This window comes from Sus scrofa, chromosome 4 (assembly GCF_054392235.1).
Source record: "Sus scrofa isolate SSC_HxYL_T2T_F1_AM1 chromosome 4, Sscrofa_HxYL_maternal_Yorkshire_Landrace_v2.0, whole genome shotgun sequence".
NCBI lineage: Eukaryota > Metazoa > Chordata > Mammalia > Artiodactyla > Suidae > Sus > Sus scrofa.
The window spans coordinates 103316462-103325099 of record NC_139386.1 but is presented as its reverse complement, the minus strand read 5'-3'; the positions used below and the strand labels follow the sequence as shown (position 1 = coordinate 103325099).

The 8638-nt window shown below is 43.7% G+C and overlaps 1 long non-coding RNA gene across 1 annotated transcript; it reads right to left on the bottom strand.

Moving 5' to 3' along the window:
• Nucleotides 1-7536: 7536 nt before the first annotated feature.
• On the bottom strand, nt 7537-8536 carry LOC110260326 (uncharacterized). The gene is made up of 2 exons (XR_002343444.2): nt 8324-8536; nt 7537-7786 (listed from the first exon to the last, which is right to left on the bottom strand). It is a non-coding gene; the product is annotated as an uncharacterized LOC110260326 (long non-coding RNA).
• Nucleotides 8537-8638: the final 102 nt, after the last annotated feature.

The following is an 8638-nucleotide window of genomic DNA, read 5'->3' as shown; positions in this document are numbered from 1 at the left end:
CGCCTGCGTATGTAGGACCAATACCACTAGTCAGGAGTGGACCCTCTCTTTTATTAAATCAAAGAGGAACTGAGTCAAAAAGAGTATAATGATGGTTGCCAAAAAAGCTAGTGTTGGGAGTAGGGGAATGAGAAATTATTGTTTAATGAATATTGAGTTTCAATTTGGGAAGATGAAAAGGTTCTGAAGGTGGATGATAGTGATAGTTGCACAACAATGTGAGTTACTTAATGCCACTGAACTGTACATTTAAATGATTTAAATGGTAAATTCTCTGTTTTGCATATTTTCCTGTAACTTTTTAAAAGTAGTCTAAGAGAGGTGGGCAATTTTTCTAAAATGTATTGGTGTGTATCTGCCATTTCCCAACCAATCTTTATGAAACCCAAAGCAAGATCTTATTATTGGAAAAAGCATCTATTGCTCTTTACTGAACTGCCTTCCAACTATTAGATGAAAGGAAGGAGAGGAAGACTATATGTATTTGGAGTAAATTCTACTTCTGAAACACATACCAACCAGAGTAGAGAGCTGAAACCCTTGCTTAGAGTAATCCTTAAGATAGTCTAAAATTCACCCCTGTTTTGTCTTTCCTATGGTTTTCCTAAAGGAAGCTAATGGAAAGTTAGAGAAGAAAGCAATAGACAGATGGTAGGAAAGAGGGAATGGGGGAATGGTAACAAGAACAAAGTAAAAAAAAAGAAAAGAGGGAGTGCCCATTGTGGCACAGTGGACATGAATCCAACTAGGAACCATGAGGTTGCAGGTTCAATCCCTGGCCTCGCTCAGTGGGTTAAGGATCCGGTGTTGCCATGAACTGTGGTATAGATCGCAGATGTGGCACGGGTCTCATGTCGTGGCTGTGGTGTAAGTCGGCAGCTATAGCTCCAATTGGACCCCTAACCTGGGAACCTCCATATGCCACAGGTGCGGCCCTAAAAAGCAAAAGTATAAATAAATAAAAACATACTGCCTGCAGTTAAAAAAAAAAAAAAAAACTTACCTGGTGGCTCAGAGGGTTAAGGTTGTTGTCACTGCAGTGGCAAAGTTTTGATCCATTGCCATGGGCATGTCCCCAAAAAAAGGCAGAAGGGCACAGAGCCAGAAATACTTATAACAGTGGTTCACAAAGTGTGCTCTTTAGATCAGCAGCATCAACATCACCTGAGAAATTTCTTGAAGTGCAAATTTTAGAATCCTATTATAAGGCTGGAGCCCAGTAATCTGGTTTAACAAGCTCTGCTGCTAAAATTTGAGAACCAACCATTGCCCTATAGTACTCAAAAGAGATTCCAGGTGGAGGTCCCCACTACCACCCCTACCTCTCCTCAGCAGGCACTCCTGAGCATGTGACTCTTGACAGCTGGGGCACTGTGGGAAGACCAGCTGCTCTGCTTCCTCTTCTGCTGTGTTTCCTCTGGCCTTGGTCTCCTGATAGCCTTACTGCTAGTATAAGAAGAGTTGGTGCCAACCCCTGTGAGAGAAGGTGAAGTAGCTACCCTACCTCCCCATACCCTGACTGCAGCCCTCTCAAACAGTGTCAAAGTAGTAGGTCCTGGTGGCCTAGTGGTTAAGGTTTGGCTTTGTCAGTGCTGTGGCTTGGGTTCCATCCCTGGCCTGGCCTGGGAACTTCTTTTTTTTTTTTTTTTTTAGGGCCACACTTGGGGCATATGGAGGTTCTGAGGCTAGGGGTCCAATCAGAGCTGGACCAATTCTACACCACAGCCATAGCAACGCCAGATCCAAGCCGCTTCTGTGACCTACACCACAGCTCACACCAATGCCAGATCCTTAACCCACTGAGTGAGGCCAGGGATCAAACATGCATCCTCATGGATGCTAGTTGGGTTCAACAACTGCTGAGCCACGATGGGAACTCCAGGAACTTCTGGATGTAAGAAAACAAAAGTATGTCTGATTTGGGAGTTCCCTTTGTGGCTCAGGGGATTACGAACCTGACTAGTATCCATGAGGATGTGGGTTCAATCCGTGGCCTCCCTCAGTGGGTTAAGGATCCAGCATTGCTGTGAGCTGTGGTGTAGACTGCAGACAGCTCATATCCCAAGTTCCTCTGGCTGTAGTGTAGCCCATGGCTGCAGCTCCAGTCCAACTCCTGGCCTGGGAACTTACATATGCTGCAGGTGCGGCCTCCCAAAAAAAAGCAAAAAGAAAAAAAAGTATGTCTGATTTAAGCTACATTATACTGTGTTATAAATAAAATTTGCATTAAAAAGGTAATCAGCAGACTGCCAAACCTACCTGTCCAGATTACAAGTGTTCACATATTGCCCCCTTGTGGTATAGTGATGTAGCTTCATATTTCTTCTGGCCTTAATTCTGTTTTCAGTATCTTTCCTCCCTTTCACAATAATCATACTTAATTGATTAAACAGAAGATATGATGGATTGTTTCTCAGGGCTTGATATTTCTTCCACTCATCAGGAATAAGGCGCATGGTGAATAAAGCATTTTGTTGGGCACTGAATAGAAATAGCTTAAAAATAGAAGATCTGGTTCTTGCCCTCTATTTTTTTTTCTTCAGGGCCGCACCCTCTTCATATGGAGATTCCCAGGCTAGGGGTCGAATCGGAGCTGTAGCTGCTGGCCTACACCACAGCTCACAGCTAAGCCAGATCCTTAACCCACTGAGCAAGGCCAGGCATCGAACCCAGGTCCTCATGGACCCTAGTTGGGTTCATTACCACTGAGCCATGGTGGGAAGTTCTGGTTTTTGCCCTCTAGAAACTTATCTTAGGGTTGGAGAAGTTCTGTATACTGTCTTCAGCTTGGTTACTTTTGTACAACTTCATTTTAACGAGTTAACAACTTAGACCCTGATACTTCTGAATCACCCTTCAATCTCTGAATTTGGTTTTCAGTGCATCATTTTTGAATGATTTTGAGCCATGGCATGGAATCACCCCCTGCCAATTGCTTTTGTTAAAGAATAAAGTCATGGCTTCTGCCAAAATGGTAGGTTATGTTTGTGATAGCAAAACTAAACCTGTTACTTAGCAACATTTTTCCGTTACTTGACAACTTTTCTCTTGAGTCTAGTTGCTTCTGACCTCCCTCCAAAGGAGTGGCAAAGTTCTGGAATTTGTATCTAAGATGATCCCCTTCCTGTCCTAATCTCTAGTCCTGACCATTGTGTTCCTTGGAACAGTGAAGAGTGATGGGTTGTGGCAGGTAGCCAGTTGAGAAGAGGGTAACTGGCTGGCTGAAGTCACAGCCAGCTTGTACTGTCATGAAAGGGAGAGAGAACTTCTGCTCTGCTCTGGGAAGCTAGAAGATTTCTTATGGTCATTTCATGAGTTGGGATTGCCCTAATCTTCCTGCATTGGGTTTAGGAGGGTGGTGTTTTAGTACTTACAGTTACAAAGTAATAGATATACTATCTCCTACCTTGATCTTAGGCACCTATTACATCTCTTAGATGTCCACTAGATTACCTCTGGCAGCCTATTCCAATCATATTTTTTTTTGGTCTTTTTAGGGCCACATCTGCAGCATATGGAAATTCCCAGGCTGGGGTTCGAATTGGAGCTGTAGCTTCAGGCCTACACCACCACAGCAATGCCAGAAGCAAACCATGTCTGCGACCTACAGCACAGCTCACAGCAACGCCAAATCCTTAACCCATTTTTGAGGCCAGGGGTGGAAACCAAATCCTCATGGATACTAGTCAGGTTCATTACCACTGAGCGACAATGGGAACTCCCCAATCATAATTTAATGATTTCATAATGTTTAGTACTCTGGAAACAGGTACCCCTTTAAAAGTGGGACTCTTGAGTAACTGTGGCATTGTACTTTAAAATTTTCAGAAGTGTGCTAAGTGCAAAGAAAGAGTTTGTCTTTATGTTAATTGGAAATACTAAGGAATAATAACTCACTGTATACTAACAAGGTAAAGTAATAATGGAATGTAGGTAATTGAAGGGAAAGGCAAATATTGGAGCTTCTAGTCTGTGCCAGCTACCTTACATACATAGTTATTTATTTATTTTATTTATTTTTTTGTTTGTTTTTGCTCTGCCCAAGGCATGTGGAAGTTCCTGAGCCAAGGATAAAACCCACATCACAACAGTAACCAGAACCATAGCAGTGACAATGCCAGGTCCTTAACCTGCTGAGCCACCAGGGAACTCTATAGTCAGAAAGATCTAGATTCACTCATCATCTTGGCAAGTTTATATAACATAAATTCTATTCTTCCCTGTAAAATGAGGATAATTGTACCTACTTTACAGGTTTGTGGTAAGGATTAAATGAGATAAACACCTCAAATACTTAGCACAGTGTTTGGCACATAGAACTTAATAAATGTTAGCAGTTAATAATCCCCCATTTGTGCCAGAAACCTGATCATTGTTACCTCCTGCTCACTCAGTCGTCACAATCCATTTAATCCCTTCTGGTTGTCTCGATGACTAAATGCCACAACTCTAGTCCCAGCTATCATTATAACTCTTCTATTACTATAACTCTTCTATTACTTCTATTACTACAATAGCCATAGAACAATCTCCTTGCATCCCTGTTGACTGGCCTTCACACCTCAGCCTGAGTGATTGTTCTAAAATGCAACTTTGATCCCTTTTCACTTCGCTGCTTAAGTTAGTGATTAGTTCCCACTACTTTCAAGATAAAGTCTAAACCACTTAACATGGCATTTAAGGCCGTTCCTGACTGAACCTTGCTTTTCTCTCTAGCTACTTGTCTCTTCAGATGTACTTCAGGATCACAGAACATGCTGTTTTCTCCTCTCCTCAGCTGTACACCAGGATCTCGGTTTGGATGTTCTCCAAGATTCCTTCTCTGACTCCTTTTGCAAGAGAGTTCCCTTCCTTTCTCATATTCTCTTTTTCTTCTCTTGAGTTTAACTTTCTAAGTTTCTTTCTTTCTTTTTTTATTTAATGGCTGTACCCTTGGCATATTGGAAATTCTTGAGCCAGGGATCGAATCCGAGCTGTAGCTGTGGCAACACTGGATCCTTTTTTTTTTTTTTTTTTTTTTTTTTTTGGGCTGCTTCCGCAGCATGTGGAGCTTCCCAGTCTAGGGGTCTAATCAGAGCTGTAGCCGCTGGCCTATGCCAGAGCCACAGCAGTTCGGGATCCGAGCCGCGTCTGCGACCTACACCACAGCTCACGGCAACACTGGATCCTTAACCCACTGAGCAAGGGCAGGGACCGAACCCGCAACCTCATGGTTCCTAGTCGGATTCGTTAACCACTGCGCCACGATGGGAACTCCGCAACACTGGATCCTTTAACCCACTGTGCTGGGCCCAGGATCAAACCTACACCTTCACAGCGATCCAAGCTGCCGCAGTTGGATTCTTAATCCACTGTGCCACAGCAGAATTCCATAGTAGTTTATTTCTCTGTAAGTTGTGATTTATTACTATTGTGTCTTTCTCCCTCCATTAGATTTTTAATTACCTGGAGGTTGGGACTTTTTTGTCTATTCTACTTTCTATTTGTCTATTTTAGACACCTCATATAAATGGAATCATACAATATTTGCCTTTTTGTGTCTGGCTTACTTAACCTAGCTTTTTTTTTTTTTGTCTTTTTAGGGCCACACCCATAGCGTGTGGAAGATCCCAGGCTAGGGGTAGAATTGGAACTGTAGCTGCCGGCTTATACCACAGCCACAACAATGCCAAATCCAAGCCACGTCCGCGACCTACACCACAACTTACAGCAACACCGGATCCTTACCCCACTGAGCAAGGCCAGGGATCGAACCCCAGTCCTCACAGATACTAGTTGGGTTTTTTAACCACTGAGCCACAATAAGAACTCCAAACCTAGCATATTTTTAAGGTTTATTCGTGTACCATGTATCAGAAATTTATTCCTTTTTTATGAATGAATAATATTCCATTGTATGTGTATACTGCATTTTGGTTATTCATCTGTCAGTGAACACATAGGTTGCTTCAATCTTTTCACTACTCTGAATAATGCTGCTATGAACATGGGTGTACAAATCTTTGAGACTCTGCTTTGGTTTTGGAGGTATATACTGAGAGGAGAATTGCTGGGCCATAGAGTCATTCTACTTTTAATTGTTTGATAAACCACCATGCTGTTTTCTACAGTGGTTGTACCATTTTACATTCCCACTAACAGTGCACAGAGTTCCAGTTTCTCCAGATCCTTGCCAATACTTGTTATTCTCTGGGCTTTTTTTTGTTTGTTTGTTTGTTTTGTTTTTTAGGGCTGCACCTTTGGCATATGTAAGTTCCCAGGCTAGGGGCTGAATCAGAACTGCAGCTGCTGGTCTATACCACAGCCACAGCAATGCCAGATCTGAGCCACATCTGTGATCCACACCACAGCTCATGGCAACACCAGATCCTTGGCCCACTGAGTGAGGCCAGGGATCAAACCTGCAGTTGGCAGATGCAGCTCAGATCTGGTGTTGCTGTGGCTGTGGTGTAGGCCAGCAGCAGCAGATGCAGCAAGGGGTTGAATCAGAGCTGTAGCTGCCAGCCTATGCTACAGCCACAGCAATGCCAGATCTAAGCTGTGTCTGTGACCTACACAGCTCATGGCAGTGCCAGATTCTTAACCCACTGAGTGAGGCCAGGGGTTGAAACTGCATCCTCAGTAGTTGGGTTCATTACCACTGAGCCACCACGGGAACTCCAAAGATGTGGTTCTTTAATTCAACAAATATTTAACTGTGCTAGGTGCTACTGCAGACATTTAAGATCTATCAGTGAACAGTAATTCCTGCCTTTATGGAGCTGACATTCTAGTAGAGAGAGTCAGATGATAAGCAATAAATATAATAAGTAAATTATCTAGGACTAATACTGTGATAAGTATTATGGAAAAAGAAAAAAAGAGAAAAAATTGGTCTGATTAACTATGACAAGCAGCCTTCAAAATTAAGTAGAGAGGTTGGGAAAGGCTTCTCTAAGATTTTGAATAAAAATCCAAAGGAGTGAGGGAACCAACCATGCAGCTATTTGAATGATAAGTAATTCAGGCAGAAAGCAACAAGTGCAAAGGCCTTGTATACTTGGCATGTTCAAGGAACAACAAGGGGTCAGGATTCTGTAGCTGTGGAGCTGAATGAGTAAAGGAAAGAGCAGTAGATGAGATTACAGGAGTTCCCTCGTGGCCTAGTGGTTAAGGATCCGGTATTGTCACTGCTGTGCTGTGAGTTCAATCCCTGACCCAGGAACTTCTACATGCCTCGGGTACAACAACAACAACAAAAAACAAGTGAGATCACAGAAGTAATGGAGTGTAGGGCATTTTTCACTAAGTAATATGGAAAGCCATGGAGTTCCTGGGCCAACTGCAGCCTAACACCAGGTCCTTAACCCACTGTGCCAGGCCAGGGATCAAACTTGCATCCCAACACTGCAGAGATGCTGTGATCCTGTTGGGCCACAGTGGGAACTTCATGAGTTTAGCTTTATATAAGTTCTTTACTGAGGGAGACACAGGTTTAAGAAGCACTTGAATCGTGTTCTGCTGGACTACAAAATTGGGGAGGCTTACAAGCTTACAGGTAGTTAAATAAGTTGTTTATTAAAAATTATAATTGGAGGAATTATAATTGGGGTTAAGAACTAGTATCCACGAGGATGTGGGTTTGATCCCACATCAAACTGGCCTTGCTCAGTGGGTTAAGGATCCAGTGTTGCAGCAAGCTGCAGTGTAGAACACAGGTGCGGCTCAGATCCAGTGTGGCTGTGGCTGTGGCACAGACCAGCAGGTGCAGCTCCGATTCAACCTCTAGACCAGCAACTTCTGTATTCTGCAAGTTAGGCCGTAAAAAGGAAGAAAAAAAAAGAAAAGAATTATAATTGGAGCTGGCAAGAAGTAAAGGTGCTTGTTAGGTAAGGATTAGTTGAGGACCAAAATGGTTGATTAGGAATTCCTGTCCTGGCTCAGCGAGTAAAGAACCCCACTAGTATCCATGAGAACACAGGTTCCATCCCTGGCCTTGCCCAGTGGATTAAGGAGCCAGTGTTGCCCTGAGCTGTGGTGTAGGTCACAGTCCTAGCTCTGATTCTGCGTGGCTGTGGCATAGGCCAGAAGCTGCAGCTCTGATTCAACCCCTAACCCGAATTTATATATGCTGCAGGTGGGGCCTAAAAAGTACTAGACTGCCAGCAATTATTTGTTTTGCGAATGAATGGAAGAAAGAAACAAAGGTGTGTGAGAGGGTACTATCTTCAGACTCCTCCCACACTAGTCGGTTTTCTGGGTCTCTTGGCACCACTGTTAAGGACAAAGGCTAAGGAGAGAGTGGTTAATACTAACGATCACTACTCTGAAGTTTACTTCCTACCAGAAAGTCCAGGTTTAGCCCAAACGCAGAAGCTCTGCTTTTAGTTCTAGCCATAGCCTTAGCGCACTTATTCTCCACGGGAATACTACAAGCAGCTCAATTTATGCTTCAGGTAACATTAATTTTGCGCTAATGTAGTTAACAGGTTTAGCACGGGGAACCGAAGGAGCCAAGTAGCTTGCCGGGGGAAATCGTTACGGCTCCGCCACGCATGCGCTCCGCCGCGGAAAAGTAGCTACTACGGCTGCGCGAACCGGGGCCCCGCCCTCTTTCGTCACAAGTTGTGGGACCGTGGCGAGGCAGCAGCCGTGGCGG